Source organism: Phyllobates terribilis, unplaced genomic scaffold (genome assembly GCF_046119375.1).
Source record: "Phyllobates terribilis strain yellow unplaced genomic scaffold, ASM4611937v1 Scaffold_40__1_contigs__length_11209783, whole genome shotgun sequence".
NCBI classification, from domain to species: Eukaryota; Metazoa; Chordata; class Amphibia; order Anura; family Dendrobatidae; genus Phyllobates; species Phyllobates terribilis.
In genome coordinates, this window is record NW_027362800.1 from 2077835 (window position 1) to 2100738 (window position 22904).

Here is a 22904-nt window from a genome sequence, read left to right on the forward strand (position 1 = left end):
GCCACATTCCGTCTACTGCAGGCGGGATACCTGGATGGCTGAATGTCACTGAGAAGCTCACAGAGACCGCCATAAGCAACAGTTTAAAAGAATGCCACAGACTAATCAACCAAACTTTTTGGGTTGGTTTCTCTTTTATAGTCTGCAGGCATTAAATGAAAGAAGTCAGTGTTCCAGCAGAGGGAGACAACGTTTCAGAAAAGGCATTGTAGCAAACCAAAAAAGAAATTTTAAGCGCAGCAGAGTAACCAGCTCACATACCTGTTAGCTCAGGTGAGTTTAAAAGGCTGCTGTTGATAACAAGGGCATTTGCTAAATAGATGGTGTGTGTGCAACAATATACTGAAAGGTCAATTATATTGTGCAGCTTATCTCACCACCTGTAGTTATTTAGGTGAAAGCTCCAAAATGCTTGCCTAATATGTCTGTTTATCCAAAAGGAAGTATAGAGGGAGAGCTAGATAGATAGCATTGCATTACATTACATTACATGGCAATGCAATGCACAGTTGCTGAAGTTGAACCAAAATGAGCTTGTCATCTGGCTTCTGCAACTTTTAACATGAAAAATCCAATGAGGAGAAGAAAAGCAAAGCCAAAGAGTCCATCCCAAAATCCGACAAACAAGCAAAATGAACAAAAAGCATTGAATTCAATTCTTTCTGATTTTAGAAACTGCATTAAAGAAGGGGTGCACCGGTCCTGGAGATACTGCAATACCAGGTCAATGCGTGGAGTGGACAGAGCAAGCTCTTTTTCCATCTCCCTGTTCTAAAAATCCATTTAATATATGGTCCCCAGATAGGGGACGTATCAGATATTAAACTGATAAGAACAGATACTACACTTGATCTTAGCCAAAAGGCCGAGAAGCGATAACCAGAATTGGTTTCCGACTACGGTGCCACCCAAGGATTCTGAAAAGTCCATTTGTGGAGATGGCCACCTGGACTCCCGTTAAGAAGACATGCTGTCAACCTCTAGATCCCTCACATGCCTGCACTTTTCGGCTTGCTGCTGCTGCAATCCACGCGTTTTAGATCTGCATAACTCCACCTCTTTTAGCACAGTACCCTCAACCCCCGGCTGTTCCCACCCGCCTCAACACCGTTGGAAGGGAGGAGAACCAATTAAGGCGGGGGGGGGTGGAACGAGCAGCTGTCTACCCTTAGCAGGAGGGTTGCTGATTAATTACCTCTCCTGCTGCTGCTGCTGCTGGCTGTCCAGCAGCAGACTGAAGGTGGCTGCTGCTGTGCGCAGGTATATAAAGGCTCAGAGCCTATTATGACACGCGCAGCCAGCGTTCCATTGCCACATTCCGTCTACTGCAGGCGGGATACCTGGATGGCTGAATGTCACTGAGAAGCTCACAGAGACCGCCATAAGCAACAGTTTAAAAGAATGCCACAGACTAATCAACCAAACTTTTTGGGTTGGTTTCTCTTTTATAGTCTGCAGGCATTAAATGAAAGAAGTCAGTGTTCCAGCAGAGGGAGACAACGTTTCAGAAAAGGCATTGTAGCAAACCAAAAAAGAAATTTTAAGCGCAGCAGAGTAACCAGCTCACATACCTGTTAGCTCAGGTGAGTTTAAAAGGCTGCTGTTGATAACAAGGGCATTTGCTAAATAGATGGTGTGTGTGCAACAATATACTGAAAGGTCAATTATATTGTGCAGCTTATCTCACCACCTGTAGTTATTTAGGTGAAAGCTCCAAAATGCTTGCCTAATATGTCTGTTTATCCAAAAGGAAGTATAGAGGGAGAGCTAGATAGATAGCATTGCATTACATTACATTACATGGCAATGCAATGCACAGTTGCTGAAGTTGAACCAAAATGAGCTTGTCATCTGGCTTCTGCAACTTTTAACATGAAAAATCCAATGAGGAGAAGAAAAGCAAAGCCAAAGAGTCCATCCCAAAATCCGACAAACAAGCAAAATGAACAAAAAGCATTGAATTCAATTCTTTCTGATTTTAGAAACTGCATTAAAGAAGGGGTGCACCGGTCCTGGAGATACTGCAATACCAGGTCAATGCGTGGAGTGGACAGAGCAAGCTCTTTTTCCATCTCCCTGTTCTAAAAATCCATTTAATATATCGTCCCCAGATAGGGGACGTATCAGATATTAAACTGATAAGAACAGATACTACACTTGATCTTAGCCAAAAGGCCGAGAAGCGATAACCAGAATTGGTTTCCGACTACGGTGCCACCCAAGGATTCTGAAAAGTCCATTTGTGGAGATGGCCACCTGGACTCCCGTTAAGAAGACATGCTGTCAACCTCTAGATCCCTCACATGCCTGCACTTTTCGGCTTGCTGCTGCTGCAATCCACGCGTTTTAGATCTGCATAACTCCACCTCTTTTAGCACAGTACCCTCAACCCCCGGCTGTTCCCACCCGCCTCAACACCGTTGGAAGGGAGGAGAACCAATTAAGGCGGGGGGGGGGGTGGAACGAGCAGCTGTCTACCCTTAGCAGGAGGGTTGCTGATTAATTACCTCTCCTGCTGCTGCTGCTGCTGGCTGTCCAGCAGCAGACTGAAGGTGGCTGCTGCTGTGCGCAGGTATATAAAGGCTCAGAGCCTATTATGACACGCGCAGCCAGCGTTCCATTGCCACATTCCGTCTACTGCAGGCGGGATACCTGGATGGCTGAATGTCACTGAGAAGCTCACAGAGACCGCCATAAGCAACAGTTTAAAAGAATGCCACAGACTAATCAACCAAACTTTTTGGGTTGGTTTCTCTTTCATAGTCTGCAGTCATTAAATGAAAGAAGTCAGTGTTCCAGCAGAGGGAGACAACGTTTCAGAAAAGGCATTGTAGCAAACCAAAAAAGAAATTTTAAGCGCAGCAGAGTAACCAGCTCACATACCTGTTAGCTCAGGTGAGTTTAAAAGGCTGCTGTTGATAACAAGGGCATTTGCTAAATAGATGGTGTGTGTGCAACAATATACTGAAAGGTCAATTATATTGTGCAGCTTATCTCACCACCTGTAGTTATTTAGGTGAAAGCTCCAAAATGCTTGCCTAATATGTCTGTTTATCCAAAAGGAAGTATAGAGGGAGAGCTAGATAGATAGCATTGCATTACATTACATTACATGGCAATGCAATGCACAGTTGCTGAAGTTGAACCAAAATGAGCTTGTCATCTGGCTTCTGCAACTTTTAACATGAAAAATCCAATGAGGAGAAGAAAAGCAAAGCCAAAGAGTCCATCCCAAAATCCGACAAACAAGCAAAATGAACAAAAAGCATTGAATTCAATTCTTTCTGATTTTAGAAACTGCATTAAAGAAGGGGTGCACCGGTCCTGGAGATACTGCAATACCAGGTCAATGCGTGGAGTGGACAGAGCAAGCTCTTTTTCCATCTCCCTGTTCTAAAAATCCATTTAATATATGGTCCCCAGATAGGGGACGTATCAGATATTAAACTGATAAGAACAGATACTACACTTGATCTTAGCCAAAAGGCCGAGAAGCGATAACCAGAATTGGTTTCCGACTACGGTGCCACCCAAGGATTCTGAAAAGTCCATTTGTGGAGATGGCCACCTGGACTCCCGTTAAGAAGACATGCTGTCAACCTCTAGATCCCTCACATGCCTGCACTTTTCGGCTTGCTGCTGCTGCAATCCACGCGTTTTAGATCTGCATAACTCCACCTCTTTTAGCACAGTACCCTCAACCCCCGGCTGTTCCCACCCGCCTCAACACCGTTGGAAGGGAGGAGAACCAATTAAGGCGGGGGGGGGGGTGGAACGAGCAGCTGTCTACCCTTAGCAGGAGGGTTGCTGATTAATTACCTCTCCTGCTGCTGCTGCTGCTGGCTGTCCAGCAGCAGACTGAAGGTGGCTGCTGCTGTGCGCAGGTATATAAAGGCTCAGAGCCTATTATGACACGCGCAGCCAGCGTTCCATTGCCACATTCCGTCTACTGCAGGCGGGATACCTGGATGGCTGAATGTCACTGAGAAGCTCACAGAGACCGCCATAAGCAACAGTTTAAAAGAATGCCACAGACTAATCAACCAAACTTTTTGGGTTGGTTTCTCTTTTATAGTCTGTAGGCATTAAATGAAAGAAGTCAGTGTTCCAGCAGAGGGAGACAACGTTTCAGAAAAGGCATTGTAGCAAACCAAAAAAGAAATTTTAAGCGCAGCAGAGTAACCAGCTCACATACCTGTTAGCTCAGGTGAGTTTAAAAGGCTGCTGTTGATAACAAGGGCATTTGCTAAATAGATGGTGTGTGTGCAACAATATACTGAAAGGTCAATTATATTGTGCAGCTTATCTCACCACCTGTAGTTATTTAGGTGAAAGCTCCAAAATGCTTGCCTAATATGTCTGTTTATCCAAAAGGAAGTATAGAGGGAGAGCTAGATAGATAGCATTGCATTACATTACATTACATGGCAATGCAATGCACAGTTGCTGAAGTTGAACCAAAATGAGCTTGTCATCTGGCTTCTGCAACTTTTAACATGAAAAATCCAATGAGGAGAAGAAAAGCAAAGCCAAAGAGTCCATCCCAAAATCCGACAAACAAGCAAAATGAACAAAAAGCATTGAATTCAATTCTTTCTGATTTTAGAAACTGCATTAAAGAAGGGGTGCACCGGTCCTGGAGATACTGCAATACCAGGTCAATGCGTGGAGTGGACAGAGCAAGCTCTTTTTCCATCTCCCTGTTCTAAAAATCCATTTAATATATGGTCCCCAGATAGGGGACGTATCAGATATTAAACTGATAAGAACAGATACTACACTTGATCTTAGCCAAAAGGCCGAGAAGCGATAACCAGAATTGGTTTCCGACTACGGTGCCACCCAAGGATTCTGAAAAGTCCATTTGTGGAGATGGCCACCTGGACTCCCGTTAAGAAGACATGCTGTCAACCTCTAGATCCCTCACATGCCTGCACTTTTCGGCTTGCTGCTGCTGCAATCCACGCGTTTTAGATCTGCATAACTCCACCTCTTTTAGCACAGTACCCTCAACCCCCGGCTGTTCCCACCCGCCTCAACACCGTTGGAAGGGAGGAGAACCAATTAAGGCGGGGGGGGGGGTGGAACGAGCAGCTGTCTACCCTTAGCAGGAGGGTTGCTGATTAATTACCTCTCCTGCTGCTGCTGCTGCTGGCTGTCCAGCAGCAGACTGAAGGTGGCTGCTGCTGTGCGCAGGTATATAAAGGCTCAGAGCCTATTATGACACGCGCAGCCAGCGTTCCATTGCCACATTCCGTCTACTGCAGGCGGGATACCTGGATGGCTGAATGTCACTGAGAAGCTCACAGAGACCGCCATAAGCAACAGTTTAAAAGAATGCCACAGACTAATCAACCAAACTTTTTGGGTTGGTTTCTCTTTTATAGTCTGCAGGCATTAAATGAAAGAAGTCAGTGTTCCAGCAGAGGGAGACAACGTTTCAGAAAAGGCATTGTAGCAAACCAAAAAAGAAATTTTAAGCGCAGCAGAGTAACCAGCTCACATACCTGTTAGCTCAGGTGAGTTTAAAAGGCTGCTATTGATAACAAGGGCATTTGCTAAATAGATGGTGTGTGTGCAACAATATACTGAAAGGTCAATTATATTGTGCAGCTTATCTCACCACCTGTAGTTATTTAGGTGAAAGCTCCAAAATGCTTGCCTAATATGTCTGTTTATCCAAAAGGAAGTATAGAGGGAGAGCTAGATAGATAGCATTGCATTACATTACATTACATGGCAATGCAATGCACAGTTGCTGAAGTTGAACCAAAATGAGCTTGTCATCTGGCTTCTGCAACTTTTAACATGAAAAATCCAATGAGGAGAAGAAAAGCAAAGCCAAAGAGTCCATCCCAAAATCCGACAAACAAGCAAAATGAACAAAAAGCATTGAATTCAATTCTTTCTGATTTTAGAAACTGCATTAAAGAAGGGGTGCACCGGTCCTGGAGATACTGCAATACCAGGTCAATGCGTGGAGTGGACAGAGCAAGCTCTTTTTCCATCTCCCTGTTCTAAAAATCCATTTAATATATGGTCCCCAGATAGGGGACGTATCAGATATTAAACTGATAAGAACAGATACTACACTTGATCTTAGCCAAAAGGCCGAGAAGCGATAACCAGAATTGGTTTCCGACTACGGTGCCACCCAAGGATTCTGAAAAGTCCATTTGTGGAGATGGCCACCTGGACTCCCGTTAAGAAGACATGCTGTCAACCTTTAGATCCCTCACATGCCTGCACTTTTCGGCTTGCTGCTGCTGCAATCCACGCGTTTTAGATCTGCATAACTCCACCTCTTTTAGCACAGTACCCTCAACCCCCGGCTGTTCCCACCCGCCTCAACACCGTTGGAAGGGAGGAGAACCAATTAGGCGGGGGGGGGGTGGAACGAGCAGCTGTCTACCCTTAGCAGGAGGGTTGCTGATTAATTACCTCTCCTGCTGCTGCTGGCTGTCCAGCAGCAGACTGAAGGTGGCTGCTGCTGTGCGCAGGTATATAAAGGCTCAGAGCCTATTATGACACGCGCAGCCAGCGTTCCATTGCCACATTCCGTCTACTGCAGGCGTGATACCTGGATGGCTGAATGTCACTGAGAAGCTCACAGAGACCGCCATAAGCAACAGTTTAAAAGAATGCCACAGACTAATCAACCAAACTTTTTGGGTTGGTTTCTCTTTTATAGTCTGCAGGCATTAAATGAAAGAAGTCAGTGTTCCAGCAGAGGGAGACAACGTTTCAGAAAAGGCATTGTAGCAAACCAAAAAAGAAATTTTAAGCGCAGCAGAGTAACCAGCTCACATACCTGTTAGCTCAGGTGAGTTTAAAAGGCTGCTGTTGATAACAAGGGCATTTGCTAAATAGATGGTGTGTGTGCAACAAAATACTGAAAGGTCAATTATATTGTGCAGCTTATCTCACCACCTGTAGTTATTTAGGTGAAAGCTCCAAAATGCTTGCCTAATATGTCTGTTTATCCAAAAGGAAGTATAGAGGGAGAGCTAGATAGATAGCATTGCATTACATTACATTACATGGCAATGCAATGCACAGTTGCTGAAGTTGAACCAAAATGAGCTTGTCATCTGGCTTCTGCAACTTTTAACATGAAAAATCCAATGAGGAGAAGAAAAGCAAAGCCAAAGAGTCCATCCCAAAATCCGACAAACAAGCAAAATGAACAAAAAGCATTGAATTCAATTCTTTCTGATTTTAGAAACTGCATTAAAGAAGGGGTGCACCGGTCCTGGAGATACTGCAATACCAGGTCAATGCGTGGAGTGGACAGAGCAAGCTCTTTTTCCATCTCCCTGTTCTAAAAATCCATTTAATATATGGTCCCCAGATAGGGGACGTATCAGATATTAAACTGATAAGAACAGATACTACACTTGATCTTAGCCAAAAGGCCGAGAAGCGATAACCAGAATTGGTTTCCGACTACGGTGCCACCCAAGGATTCTGAAAAGTCCATTTGTGGAGATGGCCACCTGGACTCCCGTTAAGAAGACATGCTGTCAACCTCTAGATCCCTCACATGCCTGCACTTTTCGGCTTGCTGCTGCTGCAATCCACGCGTTTTAGATCTGCATAACTCCACCTCTTTTAGCACAGTACCCTCAACCCCCGGCTGTTCCCACCCGCCTCAACACCGTTGGAAGGGAGGAGAACCAATTAAGACGGGGGGGGGGGGTGGAACGAGCAGCTGTCTACCCTTAGCAGGAGGGTTGCTGATTAATTACCTCTCCTGCTGCTGCTGCTGCTGGCTGTCCAGCAGCAGACTGAAGGTGGCTGCTGCTGTGCGCAGGTATATAAAGGCTCAGAGCCTATTATGACACGCGCAGCCAGCGTTCCATTGCCACATTCCGTCTACTGCAGGCGGGATACCTGGATGGCTGAATGTCACTGAGAAGCTCACAGAGACCGCCATAAGCAACAGTTTAAAAGAATGCCACAGACTAATCAACCAAACTTTTTGGGTTGGTTTCTCTTTTATAGTCTGCAGGCATTAAATGAAAGAAGTCAGTGTTCCAGCAGAGGGAGACAACGTTTCAGAAAAGGCATTGTAGCAAACCAAAAAAGAAATTTTAAGCGCAGCAGAGTAACCAGCTCACATACCTGTTAGCTCAGGTGAGTTTAAAAGGCTGCTGTTGATAACAAAGGCATTTGCTAAATAGATGGTGTGTGTGCAACAATATACTGAAAGGTCAATTATATTGTGCAGCTTATCTCACCACCTGTAGTTATTTAGGTGAAAGCTCCAAAATGCTTGCCTAATATGTGTGTTTATCCAAAAGGAAGTATAGAGGGAGAGCTAGATAGATAGCATTGCATTACATTACATTACATGGCAATGCAATGCACAGTTGCTGAAGTTGAACCAAAATGAGCTTGTCATCTGGCTTCTGCAACTTTTAACATGAAAAATCCAATGAGGAGAAGAAAAGCAAAGCCAAAGAGTCCATCCCAAAATCCGACAAACAAGCAAAATGAACAAAAAGCATTGAATTCAATTCTTTCTGATTTTAGAAACTGCATTAAAGAAGGGGTGCACCGGTCCTGGAGATACTGCAATACCAGGTCAATGCGTGGAGTGGACAGAGCAAGCTCTTTTTCCATCTCCCTGTTCTAAAAATCCATTTAATATATGGTCCCCAGATAGGGGACGTATCAGATATTAAACTGATAAGAACAGATACTACACTTGATCTTAGCCAAAAGGCCGAGAAGCGATAACCAGAATTGGTTTCCGACTACGGTGCCACCCAAGGATTCTGAAAAGTCCATTTGTGGAGATGGCCACCTGGACTCCCGTTAAGAAGACATGCTGTCAACCTCTAGATCCCTCACATGCCTGCACTTTTCGGCTTGCTGCTGCTGCAATCCACGCGTTTTAGATCTGCATAACTCCACCTCTTTTAGCACAGTACCCTCAACCCCCGGCTGTTCCCACCCGCCTCAACACCGTTGGAAGGGAGGAGAACCAATTAAGGCGGGGGGGGGGTGGAACGAGCAGCTGTCTACCCTTAGCAGGAGGGTTGCTGATTAATTACCTCTCCTGCTGCTGCTGCTGCTGGCTGTCCAGCAGCAGACTGAAGGTGGCTGCTGCTGTGCGCAGGTATATAAAGGCTCAGAGCCTATTATGACACGCGCAGCCAGCGTTCCATTGCCACATTCCGTCTACTGCAGGCGGGATACCTGGATGGCTGAATGTCACTGAGAAGCTCACAGAGACCGCCATAAGCAACAGTTTAAAAGAATGCCACAGACTAATCAACCAAACTTTTTGGGTTGGTTTCTCTTTTATAGTCTGCAGGCATTAAATGAAAGAAGTCAGTGTTCCAGCAGAGGGAGACAACGTTTCAGAAAAGGCATTGTAGCAAACCAAAAAAGAAATTTTAAGCGCAGCAGAGTAACCAGCTCACATACCTGTTAGCTCAGGTGAGTTTAAAAGGCTGCTGTTGATAACAAGGGCATTTGCTAAATAGATGGTGTGTGTGCAACAATATACTGAAAGGTCAATTATATTGTGCAGCTTATCTCACCACCTGTAGTTATTTAGGTGAAAGCTCCAAAATGCTCGCCTAATATGTCTGTTTATCCAAAAGGAAGTATAGAGGGAGAGCTAGATAGATAGCATTGCATTACATTACATTACATGGCAATGCAATGCACAGTTGCTGAAGTTGAACCAAAATGAGCTTGTCATCTGGCTTCTGCAACTTTTAACATGAAAAATCCAATGAGGAGAAGAAAAGCAAAGCCAAAGAGTCCATCCCAAAACCCGACAAACAAGCAAAATGAACAAAAAGCATTGAATTCAATTCTTTCTGATTTTAGAAACTGCATTAAAGAAAGGGTGCACCGGTCCTGGAGATACTGCAATACCAGGTCAATGCGTGGAGTGGACAGAGCAAGCTCTTTTTCCATCTCCCTGTTCTAAAAATCCATTTAATATATGGTCCCCAGATAGGGGACGTATCAGATATTAAACTGATAAGAACAGATACTACACTTGATCTTAGCCAAAAGGCCGAGAAGCGATAACCAGAATTGGTTTCCGACTACGGTGCCACCCAAGGATTCTGAAAAGTCCATTTGTGGAGATGGCCACCTGGACTCCCGTTAAGAAGACATTCTGTCAACCTCTAGATCCCTCACATGCCTGCACTTTTCGGCTTGCTGCTGCTGCAATCCACGCGTTTTAGATCTGCATAACTCCACCTCTTTTAGCACAGTACCCTCAACCCCCGGCTGTTCCCACCCGCCTCAACACCGTTGGAAGGGAGGAGAACCAATTAAGGCGGGGGGGGGGTGGAACGAGCAGCTGTCTACCCTTAGCAGGAGGGTTGCTGATTAATTACCTCTCCTGCTGCTGCTGCTGCTGGCTGTCCAGCAGCAGACTGAAGGTGGCTGCTGCTGTGCGCAGGTATATAAAGGCTCAGAGCCTATTATGACACGCGCAGCCAGCGTTCCATTGCCACATTCCGTCTACTGCAGGCGGGATACCTGGATGGCTGAATGTCACTGAGAAGCTCACAGAGACCGCCATAAGCAACAGTTTAAAAGAATGCCACAGACTAATCAACCAAACTTTTTGGGTTGGTTTCTCTTTTATAGTCTGCAGGCATTAAATGAAAGAAGTCAGTGTTCCAGCAGAGGGAGACAACGTTTCAGAAAAGGCATTGTAGCAAACCAAAAAAGGAATTTTAAGCGCAGCAGAGTAACCAACTCACATACCTGTTAGCTCAGGTGAGTTTAAAAGGCTGCTGTTGATAACAAGGGCATTTGCTAAATAGATGGTGTGTGTGCAACAATATACTGAAAGGTCAATTATATTGTGCAGCTTATCTCACCACCTGTAGTTATTTAGGTGAAAGCTCCAAAATGCTTGCCTAATATGTCTGTTTATCCAAAAGGAAGTATAGAGGGAGAGCTAGATAGATAGCATTGCATTACATTACATTACATGGCAATGCAATGCACAGTTGCTGAAGTTGAACCAAAATGAGCTTGTCATCTGGCTTCTGCAACTTTTAACATGAAAAATCCAATGAGGAGAAGAAAAGCAAAGCCAAAGAGTCCATCCCAAAATCCGACAAACAAGCAAAATGAACAAAAAGCATTGAATTCAATTCTTTCTGATTTTAGAAACTGCATTAAAGAAGGGGTGCACCGGTCCTGGAGATACTGCAATACCAGGTCAATGCGTGGAGTGGACAGAGCAAGCTCTTTTTCCATCTCCCTGTTCTAAAAATCCATTTAATATATGGTCCCCAGATAGGGGACGTATCAGATATTAAACTGATAAGAACAGATTTTTTTTCTATCGAAAGCCCGAATTCGTGTACAAAACCCGAGTGCGCTTAAAAAAGTGACAAGTGCCACAAAAAAAGTGCACTAGGATGCTGGTCTTCTTGAAACCCTCTCCAAAAGGAGAAGGGTCCCCCAAACCATTCCCCGTCCCTCCGAGCCAAAAGGCCACAGCGAGGAACAGGGACAAAAAGCCACCTCCAGCCGAAGCCAGAGGCGACCCAATCTTACCCCCAGCACCTGCCCGAGTTCTCACCCGAGCAAGGCACTGGGAGCCAAAGACTGTGCTCCCCTCCCGGAAGAGGGGAGCCAACAACGCTCTCCTCCCGAAAGAGGAGAGCCAGGGGGGTTCAGGGGGGAGCGGAACCTGATGGCCACACACTCCCCCCCTAGACCTGCCAAGAGAGGAACCCGTAAGGGAACCGCATCCCGACAAAATCCTAGTAGGACGTGACACACGTGAATAAGTGGACACACAGTGACAAAGAAATTAAATAAATAGTGAAGGTTGCACAGTATAATACTGCCCGGACCTTCGACCGGGAATTGAAAAATTCCCCATCCTAAGGCCAGAAGGCCCGGAATAAGGGTGTGTGCGAAGAAAGAAAATTTGAAGTGCTTGTGCAAATGTGCCATAAACTCAAGTGGGGTTCCCAATCCCAGTGAGTTAAGGCACCCCAGGGTCACCACTCCTGGGGCACTTCACACTTCGGGCTTTCGATCTTCCCCCGGCCCAATGGCGTCGATCCTGGGGGGCCATGCTTTCCACCAGATGACTATATTAGCCACCTGGCGTACTAACAAGCACCTAAACCCCAGTGTGCATAATGTATCAATGTACTAGGGCGGCCAACATCCAAAACCGCCTTTTCGAAAGATACTACACTTGATCTTAGCCAATAGGCCGACTACACTTGATCTTAGCCAAAAGGCCGAGAAGCGATAACCAGAATTGGTTTCCGACTACGGTGCCACCCAAGGATTCTGAAAAGTCCATTTGTGGAGATGGCCACCTGGACTCCCGTTAAGAAGACATGCTGTCAACCTCTAGATCCCTCACATGCCTGCACTTTTCGGCTTGCTGCTGCTGCAATCCACGCGTTTTAGATCTGCATAACTCCACCTCTTTTAGCACAGTACCCTCAACCCCCGGCTGTTCCCACCCGCCTCAACACCGTTGGAAGGGAGGAGAACCAATTAAGGCGGGAGGGGGGGGTGGAACGAGCAGCTGTCTACCCTTAGCAGGAGGGTTGCTGATTAATTACCTCTCCTGCTGCTGCTGCTGCTGGCTGTCCAGCAGCAGACTGAAGGTGGCTGCTGCTGTGCGCAGGTATATAAAGGCTCAGAGCCTATTATGACACGCGCAGCCAGCGTTCCATTGCCACATTCCGTCTACTGCAGGCGGGATACCTGGATGGCTGAATGTCACTGAGAAGCTCACAGAGACCGCCATAAGCAACAGTTTAAAAGAATGCCACAGACTAATCAACCAAACTTTTTGGGTTGGTTTCTCTTTTATAGTCTGCAGGCATTAAATGAAAGAAGTCAGTGTTCCAGCAGAGGGAGACAACGTTTCAGAAAAGGCATTGTAGCAAACCAAAAAAGAAATTTTAAGCGCAGCAGAGTAACCAGCTCACATACCTGTTAGCTCAGGTGAGTTTAAAAGGCTGCTGTTGATAACAAGGGCATTTGCTAAATAGATGGTGTGTGTGCAACAATATACTGAAAGGTCAATTATATTGTGCAGCTTATCTCACCACCTGTAGTTATTTAGGTGAAAGCTCCAAAATGCTTGCCTAATATGTCTGTTTATCCAAAAGGAAGTATAGAGGGAGAGCTAGATAGATAGCATTGCATTACATTACATTACATGGCAATGCAATGCACAGTTGCTGAAGTTGAACCAAAATGAGCTTGTCATCTGGCTTCTGCAACTTTTAACATGAAAAATCCAATGAGGAGAAGAAAAGCAAAGCCAAAGAGTCCATCCCAAAATCCGACAAACAAGCAAAATGAACAAAAAGCATTGAATTCAATTCTTTCTGATTTTAGAAACTGCATTAAAGAAGGGGTGCACCGGTCCTGGAGATACTGCAATACCAGGTCAATGCGTGGAGTGGACAGAGCAAGCTCTTTTTCCATCTCCCTGTTCTAAAAATCCATTTAATATATGGTCCCCAGATAGGGGACGTATCAGATATTAAACTGATAAGAACAGATACTACACTTTATCTTAGCCAAAAGGCCGAGAAGCGATAACCAGAATTGGTTTCCGACTACGGTGCCACCCAAGGATTCTGAAATGTCCATTTGTGGAGATGGCCACCTGGACTCCCGTTAAGAAGACATGCTGTCAACCTCTAGATCCCTCACATGCCTGCACTTTTCGGCTTGCTGCTGCTGCAATCCACGCGTTTTAGATCTGCATAACTCCACCTCTTTTAGCACAGTACCCTCAACCCCCGGCTGTTCCCACCCGCCTCAACACCGTTGGAAGGGAGGAGAACCAATTAAGGCGGGGGGGGGGTGGAACGAGCAGCTGTCTACCCTTAGCAGGAGGGTTGCTGATTAATTACCTCTCCTGCTGCTGCTGCTGCTGCTGGCTGTCCAGCAGCAGACTGAAGGTGGCTGCTGCTGTGCGCAGGTATATAAAGGCTCAGAGCCTATTATGACACGCGCAGCCAGCGTTCCATTGCCACATTCCGTCTACTGCAGGCGGGATACCTGGATGGCTGAATGTCACTGAGAAGCTCACAGAGACCGCCATAAGCAACAGTTTAAAAGAATGCCACAGACTAATCAACCAAACTTTTTGGGTTGGTTTCTCTTTTATAGTCTGCAGGCATTAAATGAAAGAAGTCAGTGTTCCAGCAGAGGGAGACAACGTTTCAGAAAAGGCATTGTAGCAAACCAAAAAAGAAATTTTAAGCGCAGCAGAGTAACCAGCTCACATACCTGTTAGCTCAGGTGAGTTTAAAAGGCTGCTGTTGATAACAAGGGCATTTGCTAAATAGATGGTGTGTGTGCAACAATATACTGAAAGGTCAATTATATTGTGCAGCTTATCTCACCACCTGTAGTTATTTAGGTGAAAGCTCCAAAATGCTTGCCTAATATGTCTGTTTATCCAAAAGGAAGTATAGAGGGAGAGCTAGATAGATAGCATTGCATTACATTACATTACATGGCAATGCAATGCACAGTTGCTGAAGTTGAACCAAAATGAGCTTGTCATCTGGCTTCTGCAACTTTTAACATGAAAAATCCAATGAGGAGAAGAAAAGCAAAGCCAAAGAGTCCATCCCAAAATCCGACAAACAAGCAAAATGAACAAAAAGCATTGAATTCAATTCTTTCTGATTTTAGAAACTGCATTAAAGAAGGGGTGCACCGGTCCTGGAGATACTGCAATACCAGGTCAATGCGTGGAGTGGACAGAGCAAGCTCTTTTTCCATCTCCCTGTTCTAAAAATCCATTTAATATATGGTCCCCAGATAGGGGACGTATCAGATATTAAACTGATAAGAACAGATACTACACTTGATCTTAGCCAAAAGGCCGAGAAGCGATAACCAGAATTGGTTTCCGACTACGGTGCCACCCAAGGATTCTGAAAAGTCCATTTGTGGAGATGGCCACCTGGACTCCCGTTAAGAAGACATGCTGTCAACCTCTAGATCCCTCACATGCCTGCACTTTTCGGCTTGCTGCTGCTGCAATCCACGCGTTTTAGATCTGCATAACTCCACCTCTTTTAGCACAGTACCCTCAACCCCCGGCTGTTCCCACCCGCCTCAACACCGTTGGAAGGGAGGAGAACCAATTAAGGCGGGGGGGGGGTGGAACGAGCAGCTGTCTACCCTTAGCAGGAGGGTTGCTGATTAATTACCTCTCCTGCTGCTGCTGCTGCTGGCTGTCCAGCAGCAGACTGAAGGTGGCTGCTGCTGTGCGCAGGTATATAAAGGCTCAGAGCCTATTATGACACGCGCAGGCAGCGTTCCATTGCCACATTCCGTCTACTGCAGGCGGGATACCTAGATGGCTGAATGTCACTGAGAAGCTCACAGAGACCGCCATAAGCAACAGTTTAAAAGAATGCCACAGACTAATCAACCAAACTTTTTGGGTTGGTTTCTCTTTTATAGTCTGCAGGCATTAAATGAAAGAAGTCAGTGTTCCAGCAGAGGGAGACAACGTTTCAGAAAAGGCATTGTAGCAAACCAAAAAAGAAATTTTAAGCGCAGCAGAGTAACCAGCTCACATACCTGTTAGCTCAGGTGAGTTTAAAAGGCTGCTGTTGATAACAAGGGCATTTGCTAAATAGATGGTGTGTGTGCAACAATATACTGAAAGGTCAATTATATTGTGCAGCTTATCTCACCACCTGTAGTTATTTAGGTGAAAGCTCCAAAATGCTTGCCTAATATGTCTGTTTATCCAAAAGGAAGTATAGAGGGAGAGCTAGATAGATAGCATTGCATTACATTACATTACATGGCAATGCAATGCACAGTTGCTGAAGTTGAACCAAAATGAGCTTGTCATCTGGCTTCTGCAACTTTTAACATGAAAAATCCAATGAGGAGAAGAAAAGCAAAGCCAAAGAGTCCATCCCAAAATCCGACAAACAAGCAAAATGAACAAAAAGCATTGAATTCAATTCTTTCTGATTTTAGAAACTGCATTAAAGAAGGGGTGCACCGGTCCTGGAGATACTGCAATACCAGGTCAATGCGTGGAGTGGACAGAGCAAGCTCTTTTTCCATCTCCCTGTTCTAAAAATCCATTTAATATATGGTCCCCAGATAGGGGACGTATCAGATATTAAACTGATAAGAACAGATACTACACTTGATCTTAGCCAAAAGGCCGAGAAGCGATAACCAGAATTGGTTTCCGACTACGGTGCCACCCAAGGATTCTGAAAAGTCCATTTGTGGAGATGGCCACCTGGACTCCCGTTAAGAAGACATGCTGTCAACCTCTAGATCCCTCACATGCCTGCACTTTTCGGCTTGCTGCTGCTGCAATCCACGCGTTTTAGATCTGCATAACTCCACCTCTTTTAGCACAGTACACTCAACCCCCGGCTGTTCCCACCCGCCTCTACACCGTTGGAAGGGAGGAGAACCAATTAAGGCGGGGGGGGGGGGGTGGAACGAGCAGCTGTCTACCCTTAGCAGGAGGGTTGCTGATTAATTACCTCTCCTGCTGCTGCTGCTGGCTGTCCAGCAGCAGACTGAAGGTGGCTGCTGCTGTGCGCAGGTATATAAAGGCTCAGAGCCTATTATGACACGCGCAGCCAGCGTTCCATTGCCACATTCCGTCTACTGCAGGCGGGATACCTGGATGGCTGAATGTCACTGAGAAGCTCACAGAGACCGCCATAAGCAACAGTTTAAAAGAATGCCACAGACTAATCAACCAAACTTTTTGGGTTGGTTTCTCTTTTATAGTCTGCAGGCATTAAATGAAAGAAGTCAGTGTTCCAGCAGAGGGAGACAACGTTTCAGAAAAGGCATTGTAGCAAACCAAAAAAGAAATTTTAAGCGCAGCAGAGTAACCAGCTCACATACCTGTTAGCTCAGGTGAGTTTAAAAGGCTGCTGTTGATAACAAGGGCATTTGCTAAATAGATGGTGTGTGTGCAACAATATACTGAAAGGTCAATTATATTGTGCAGCTTATCTCACCACCTGTAGTTATTTAGGTGAAAGCTCCAAAATGCTTGCCTAATATGTCTGTTTATCCAAAAGGAAGTATAGAGGGAGAGCTAGATAGATAGCATTGCATTACATTACATTACATGGCAATGCAATGCACAGTTGCTGAAGTTGAACCAAAATGAGCTTGTCATCTGGCTTCTGCAACTTTTAACATGAAAAATCCAATGAGGAGAAGAAAAGCAAAGCCAAAGAGTCCATCCCAAAATCCGACAAACAAGCAAAATGAACAAAAAGCATTGAATTCAATTCTTTCTGATTTTAGAAACTGCATTAAAGAAGGGGTGCACCGGTCCTGGAGATACTGCAATACCAGGTCAATGCGTGGAGTGGACAGAGCAAGCTCTTTTTCCATCTCCCTGTTCTAAAAATCCATTTAATATATGGTCCCCAGATAGGGGACGTATCAGATATTAAACTGATAAGAACAGATACTACACTTGATCTTAGCCAAAAGGCCGAGAAGCGATAACCAGAATTGGTTTCCGACTACGGTGCCACCCAAGGATTCTGAAAAGTCCATTTGTGGAGATGGCCACCTGGACTCCCGTTAAGAAGACATGCTGTCAACCTCTAGATCCCTCACATGCCTGCACTTTTCGGCTTGCTGCTGCTGCAATCCACGCGTTTTAGATCTGCATAACTCCACCTCTTTTAGCACAGTACCCTCAACCCCCGGCTGTTCCCACCCGCCTCAACACCGTTGGAAGGGAGGAGAACCAATTAAGGCGGGGGGGGGGGTGGAACGAGCAGCTGTCTACCCTTAGCAGGAGGGTTGCTGATTAATTACCTCTCCTGCTGCTGCTGCTGCTGGCTGTCCAGCAGCAGACTGAAGGTGGCTGCTGCTGTGCGCAGGTATATAAAGGCTCAGAGCCTATTATGACACGCGCAGCCAGCGTTCCATTGCCACATTCCGTCTACTGCAGGCGGGATACCTGGATGGCTGAATGTCACTGAGAAGCTCACAGAGACCGCCATAAGCAACAGTTTAAAAGAATGCCACAGACTAATCAACCAAACTTTTTGGGTTGGTTTCTCCTTTATAGTCTGCAGGCATTAAATGAAAGAAGTCAGTGTTCCAGCAGAGGGAGACAACGTTTCAGAAAAGGCATTGTAGCAAACCAAAAAAGAAATTTTAAGCGCAGCAGAGTAACCAGCTCACATACCTGTTAGCTCAGGTGAGTTTAAAAGGCTGCTGTTGATAACAAGGGCATTTGCTAAATAGATGGTGTGTGTGCAACAATATACTGAAAGGTCAATTATATTGTGCAGCTTATCTCACCACCTGTAGTTATTTAGGTGAAAGCTCCAAAATGCTTGCCTAATATGTCTGTTTATCCAAAAGGAAGTATAGAGGGAGAGCTAGATAGATAGCATTGCATTACATTACATTACATGGCAATGCAATGCACAGTTGCTGAAGTTGAACCAAAATGAGCTTGTCATCTGGCTTCTGCAACTTTTAACATGAAAAATCCAATGAGGAGAAGAAAAGCAAAGCCAAAGAGTCCATCCCAAAATCCGACAAACAAGCAAAATGAACAAAAAGCATTGAATTCAATTCTTTCTGATTTTAGAAACTGCATTAAAGAAGGGGTGCACCGGTCCTGGAGATACTGCAATACCAGGTCAATGCGTGGAGTGGACAGAGCAAGCTCTTTTTCCATCTCCCTGTTCTAAAAATCCATTTAATATATGGTCCCCAGATAGGGGACGTATCAGATATTAAACTGATAAGAACAGATACTACACTTGATCTTAGCCAAAAGGCCGAGAAGCGATAACCAGAATTGGTTTCCGACTACGGTGCCACCCAAGGATTCTGAAAAGTCCATTTGTGGAGATGGCCAACTGGACTCCCGTTAAGAAGACATGCTGTCAACCTCTAGATCCCTCACATGCCTGCACTTTTCGGCTTGCTGCTGCTGCAATCCACGCGTTTTAGATCTGCATAACTCCACCTCTTTTAGCACAGTACCCTCAACCCCCGGCTGTTCCCACCCGCCTCAACACCGTTGGAAGGGAGGAGAACCAATTAAGGCGGGGGGGGGGTGGAACGAGCAGCTGTCTACCCTTAGCAGGAGGGTTGCTGATTAATTACCTCTCCTGCTGCTGCTGCTGGCTGTCCAGCAGCAGACTGAAGGTGGCTGCTGCTGTGCGCAGGTATATAAAGGCTCAGAGCCTATTATGACACGCGCAGCCAGCGTTCCATTGCCACATTCCGTCTACTGCAGGCGGGATACCTGGATGGCTGAATGTCACTGAGAAGCTCACAGAGACCGCCATAAGCAACAGTTTAAAAGAATGCCACAGACTAATCAACCAAACTTTTTGGGTTGGTTTCTCTTTTATAGTCTGCAGGCATTAAATGAAAGAAGTCAGTGTTCCAGCAGAGGGAGACAACATTTCAGAAAAGGCATTGTAGCAAACCAAAAAAGAAATTTTAAGCGCAGCAGAGTAACCAGCTCACATACCTGTTAGCTCAGGTGAGTTTAAAAGGCTGCTGTTGATAACAAGGGCATTTGCTAAATAGATGGTGTGTGTGCAACAATATACTGAAAGGTCAATTATATTGTGCAGCTTATCTCACCACCTGTAGTTATTTAGGTGAAAGCTCCAAAATGCTTGCCTAATATGTCTGTTTATCCAAAAGGAAGTATAGAGGGAGAGCTAGATAGATAGCATTGCATTACATTACATTACATGGCTATGCAATGCACAGTTGCTGAAGTTGAACCAAAATGAGCTTGTCATCTGGCTTCTGCAACTTTTAACATGAAAAATCCAATGAGGAGAAGAAAAGCAAAGCCAAAGAGTCCATCCCAAAATCCGACAAACAAGCAAAATGAACAAAAAGCATTGAATTCAATTCTTTCTGATTTTAGAAACTGCATTAAAGAAGGGGTGCACCGGTCCTGGAGATACTGCAATACCAGGTCAATGCGTGGAGTGGACAGAGCAAGCTCTTTTTCCATCTCCCTGTTCTAAAAATCCATTTAATATATGGTCCCCAGATAGGGGACGTATCAGATATTAAACTGATAAGAACAGATACTACACTTGATCTTAGCCAAAAGGCCGAGAAGTGATAACCAGAATTGGTTTCCGACTACGGTGCCACCCAAGGATTCTGAAAAGTCCATTTGTGGAGATGGCCACCTGGACTCCCGTTAAGAAGACATGCTGTCAACCTCTAGATCCCTCACATGCCTGCACTTTTCGGCTTGCTGCTGCTGCAATCCACGCGTTTTAGATCTGCATAACTCCACCTCTTTTAGCACAGTACCCTCAACCCCCGGCTGTTGCCACCCGCCTCAACACCGTTGGAAGGGAGGAGAACCAATTAAGGCGGGGGGGGGTGGAACGAGCAGCTGTCTACCCTTAGCAGGAGGGTTGCTGATTAATTACCTCTCCTGCTGCTGCTGCTGGCTGTCCAGCAGCAGACTGAAGGTGGCTGCTGCTGTGCGCAGGTATATAAAGGCTCAGAGCCTATTATGACACGCGCAGCCAGCGTTCCATTGCCACATTCCGTCTACTGCAGGCGGGATACCTGGATGGCTGAATGTCACTGAGAAGCTCACAGAGACCGCCATAAGCAACAGTTTAAAAGAATGCCACAGACTAATCAACCAAACTTTTTGGGTTGGTTTCTCTTTTATAGTCTGCAGGCATTAAATGAAAGAAGTCAGTGTTCCAGCAGAGGGAGACAACGTTTCAGAAAAGGCATTGTAGCAAACCAAAAAAGAAATTTTAAGCGCAGCAGAGTAACCAGCTCACATACCTGTTAGCTCAGGTGAGTTTAAAAGGCTGCTGTTGATAACAAGGGCATTTGCTAAATAGATGGTGTGTGTGCAACAATATACTGAAAGGTCAATTATATTGTGCAGCTTATCTCACCACCTGTAGTTATTTAGGTGAAAGCTCCAAAATGCTTGCCTAATATGTCTGTTTATCCAAAAGGAAGTATAGAGGGAGAGCTAGATAGATAGCATTGCATTACATTACATTACATGGCAATGCAATGCACAGTTGCTGAAGTTGAACCAAAATGAGCTTGTCATCTGGCTTCTGCAACTTTTAACATGAAAAATCCAATGAGGAGAAGAAAAGCAAAGCCAAAGAGTCCATCCCAAAATCCGACAAACAAGCAAAATGAACAAAAAGCATTGAATTCAATTCTTTCTGATTTTAGAAACTGCATTAAAGAAGGGGTGCACCGGTCCTGGAGATACTGCAATACCAGGTCAATGCGTGGAGTGGACAGAGCAAGCTCTTTTTCCATCTCCCTGTTCTAAAAATCCATTTAATATATGGTCCCCAGATAGGGGACGTATCAGATATTAAACTGATAAGAACAGATACTACACTTGATCTTAGCCAAAAGGCCGAGAAGCGATAACCAGAATTGGTTTCCGACTACGGTGCCACCCAAGGATTCTGAAAAGTCCATTTGTGGAGATGGCCACCTGGACTCCCGTTAAGAAGACATGCTGTCAACCTCTAGATCCCTCACATGCCTGCACTTTTCGGCTTGCTGCTGCTGCAATCCACGCGTTTTAGATCTGCATAACTCCACCTCTTTTAGCACAGTACCCTCAACCCCCGGCTGTTCCCACCCGCCTCAACACCGTTGGAAGGGAGGAGAACCAATTAAGGCGGGGGGGGGGGTGGAACGAGCAGCTGTCTACCCTTAGCAGGAGGGTTGCTGATTAATTACCTCTCCTGCTGCTGCTGCTGCTGGCTGTCCAGCAGCAGACTGAAGGTGGCTGCTGCTGTGCGCAGGTATATAAAGGCTCAGAGCCTATTATGACACGCGCAGCCAGCGTTCCATTGCCACATTCCGTCTACTGCAGGCGGGATACCTGGATGGCTGAATGTCACTGAGAAGCTCACAGAGACCGCCATAAGCAACAGTTTAAAAGAATGCCACAGACTAATCAACCAAACTTTTTGGGTTGGTTTCTCTTTTATAGTCTGCAGGCATTTAATGAAAGAAGTCAGTGTTCCAGCAGAGGGAGACAACGTTTCAGAAAAGGCATTGTAGCAAACCAAAAAAGAAATTTTAAGCGCAGCAGAGTAACCAGCTCACATACCTGTTAGCTCAGGTGAGTTTAAAAGGCTGCTGTTGATAACAAGGGCATTTGCTAAATAGATGGTGTGTGTGCAACAATATACTGAAAGGTCAATTATATTGTGCAGCTTATCTCACCACCTGTAGTTATTTAGGTGAAAGCTCCAAAATGCTTGCCTAATATGTCTGTTTATCCAAAAGGAAGAATAGAGGGAGAGCTAGATAGATAGCATTGCATTACATTACATTACACGACAATGCAATGCACAGTTGCTGAAGTTGAACCAAAATGAGCTTGTCATCTGGCTTCTGCAACTTTTAACATGAAAAATCCAATGAGGAGAAGAAAAGCAAAGCCAAAGAGTCCATCCCAAAATCCGACAAACAAGCAAAATGAACAAAAAGCATTGAATTCAATTCTTTCTGATTTTAGAAACTGCATTAAAGAAGGGGTGCACCGGTCCTGGAGATACTGCAATACCAGGTCAATGCGTGGAGTGGACAGAGCAAGCTCTTTTTCCATCTCCCTCTTCTAAAAATCCATTTAATATATGGTCCCCAGATAGGGGACGTATCAGATATTAAACTGATAAGAACAGATACTACACTTGATCTTAGCCAAAAGGCCGAGAAGCGATAACCAGAATTGGTTTCCGACTACGGTGCCACCCAAGGATTCTGAAAAGTCCATTTGTGGAGATGGCCACCTGGACTCCCGTTAAGAAGACATGCTGTCAACCTCTAGATCCCTCACATGCCTGCACTTTTCGGCTTGCTGCTGCTGCAATCCA

General features: G+C 45.3%; 17 non-coding genes across 17 annotated transcripts; all 17 read right to left on the reverse strand.

Annotated features, from left to right (window-relative positions):
• Positions 1-686: 686 nt before the first annotated feature.
• On the reverse strand, positions 687-877 carry LOC141190673 (U2 spliceosomal RNA). Its single transcript, XR_012264691.1, has one exon. It is a non-coding gene; the product is annotated as a U2 spliceosomal RNA (small nuclear RNA).
• Positions 878-1996: 1119 nt separating this feature from the next.
• Positions 1997-2187, reverse strand: LOC141191167 (U2 spliceosomal RNA). The gene has a single exon (XR_012265167.1). It is a non-coding gene; the product is annotated as a U2 spliceosomal RNA (small nuclear RNA).
• Positions 2188-3308: 1121 nt separating this feature from the next.
• On the reverse strand, positions 3309-3499 carry LOC141190686 (U2 spliceosomal RNA). The gene has a single exon (XR_012264703.1). It is a non-coding gene; the product is annotated as a U2 spliceosomal RNA (small nuclear RNA).
• A 1121-nt stretch (positions 3500-4620) lies between these two features.
• LOC141190697 (U2 spliceosomal RNA) lies at positions 4621-4811 on the reverse strand. The gene has a single exon (XR_012264714.1). It is a non-coding gene; the product is annotated as a U2 spliceosomal RNA (small nuclear RNA).
• A 1121-nt stretch (positions 4812-5932) lies between these two features.
• Positions 5933-6123, reverse strand: LOC141190709 (U2 spliceosomal RNA). Its single transcript, XR_012264725.1, has one exon. It is a non-coding gene; the product is annotated as a U2 spliceosomal RNA (small nuclear RNA).
• A 1113-nt stretch (positions 6124-7236) lies between these two features.
• Positions 7237-7427, reverse strand: LOC141190720 (U2 spliceosomal RNA). The gene has a single exon (XR_012264736.1). It is a non-coding gene; the product is annotated as a U2 spliceosomal RNA (small nuclear RNA).
• A 1122-nt stretch (positions 7428-8549) lies between these two features.
• Positions 8550-8740, reverse strand: LOC141190732 (U2 spliceosomal RNA). The gene has a single exon (XR_012264747.1). It is a non-coding gene; the product is annotated as a U2 spliceosomal RNA (small nuclear RNA).
• Positions 8741-9860: 1120 nt separating this feature from the next.
• Positions 9861-10051, reverse strand: LOC141186983 (U2 spliceosomal RNA). The gene has a single exon (XR_012261211.1). It is a non-coding gene; the product is annotated as a U2 spliceosomal RNA (small nuclear RNA).
• Positions 10052-11171: 1120 nt separating this feature from the next.
• LOC141185849 (U2 spliceosomal RNA) lies at positions 11172-11353 on the reverse strand. Its single transcript, XR_012260454.1, has one exon. It is a non-coding gene; the product is annotated as a U2 spliceosomal RNA (small nuclear RNA).
• Positions 11354-13385: 2032 nt separating this feature from the next.
• LOC141185155 (U2 spliceosomal RNA) lies at positions 13386-13576 on the reverse strand. Its single transcript, XR_012259844.1, has one exon. It is a non-coding gene; the product is annotated as a U2 spliceosomal RNA (small nuclear RNA).
• A 1123-nt stretch (positions 13577-14699) lies between these two features.
• On the reverse strand, positions 14700-14890 carry LOC141190743 (U2 spliceosomal RNA). The gene has a single exon (XR_012264758.1). It is a non-coding gene; the product is annotated as a U2 spliceosomal RNA (small nuclear RNA).
• A 1120-nt stretch (positions 14891-16010) lies between these two features.
• On the reverse strand, positions 16011-16201 carry LOC141190755 (U2 spliceosomal RNA). Its single transcript, XR_012264769.1, has one exon. It is a non-coding gene; the product is annotated as a U2 spliceosomal RNA (small nuclear RNA).
• A 1120-nt stretch (positions 16202-17321) lies between these two features.
• LOC141190766 (U2 spliceosomal RNA) lies at positions 17322-17512 on the reverse strand. Its single transcript, XR_012264780.1, has one exon. It is a non-coding gene; the product is annotated as a U2 spliceosomal RNA (small nuclear RNA).
• Positions 17513-18633: 1121 nt separating this feature from the next.
• LOC141190778 (U2 spliceosomal RNA) lies at positions 18634-18824 on the reverse strand. Its single transcript, XR_012264791.1, has one exon. It is a non-coding gene; the product is annotated as a U2 spliceosomal RNA (small nuclear RNA).
• Positions 18825-19941: 1117 nt separating this feature from the next.
• LOC141191345 (U2 spliceosomal RNA) lies at positions 19942-20132 on the reverse strand. Its single transcript, XR_012265342.1, has one exon. It is a non-coding gene; the product is annotated as a U2 spliceosomal RNA (small nuclear RNA).
• A 1116-nt stretch (positions 20133-21248) lies between these two features.
• On the reverse strand, positions 21249-21439 carry LOC141190789 (U2 spliceosomal RNA). Its single transcript, XR_012264802.1, has one exon. It is a non-coding gene; the product is annotated as a U2 spliceosomal RNA (small nuclear RNA).
• Positions 21440-22560: 1121 nt separating this feature from the next.
• LOC141191298 (U2 spliceosomal RNA) lies at positions 22561-22751 on the reverse strand. Its single transcript, XR_012265296.1, has one exon. It is a non-coding gene; the product is annotated as a U2 spliceosomal RNA (small nuclear RNA).
• Positions 22752-22904: the final 153 nt, after the last annotated feature.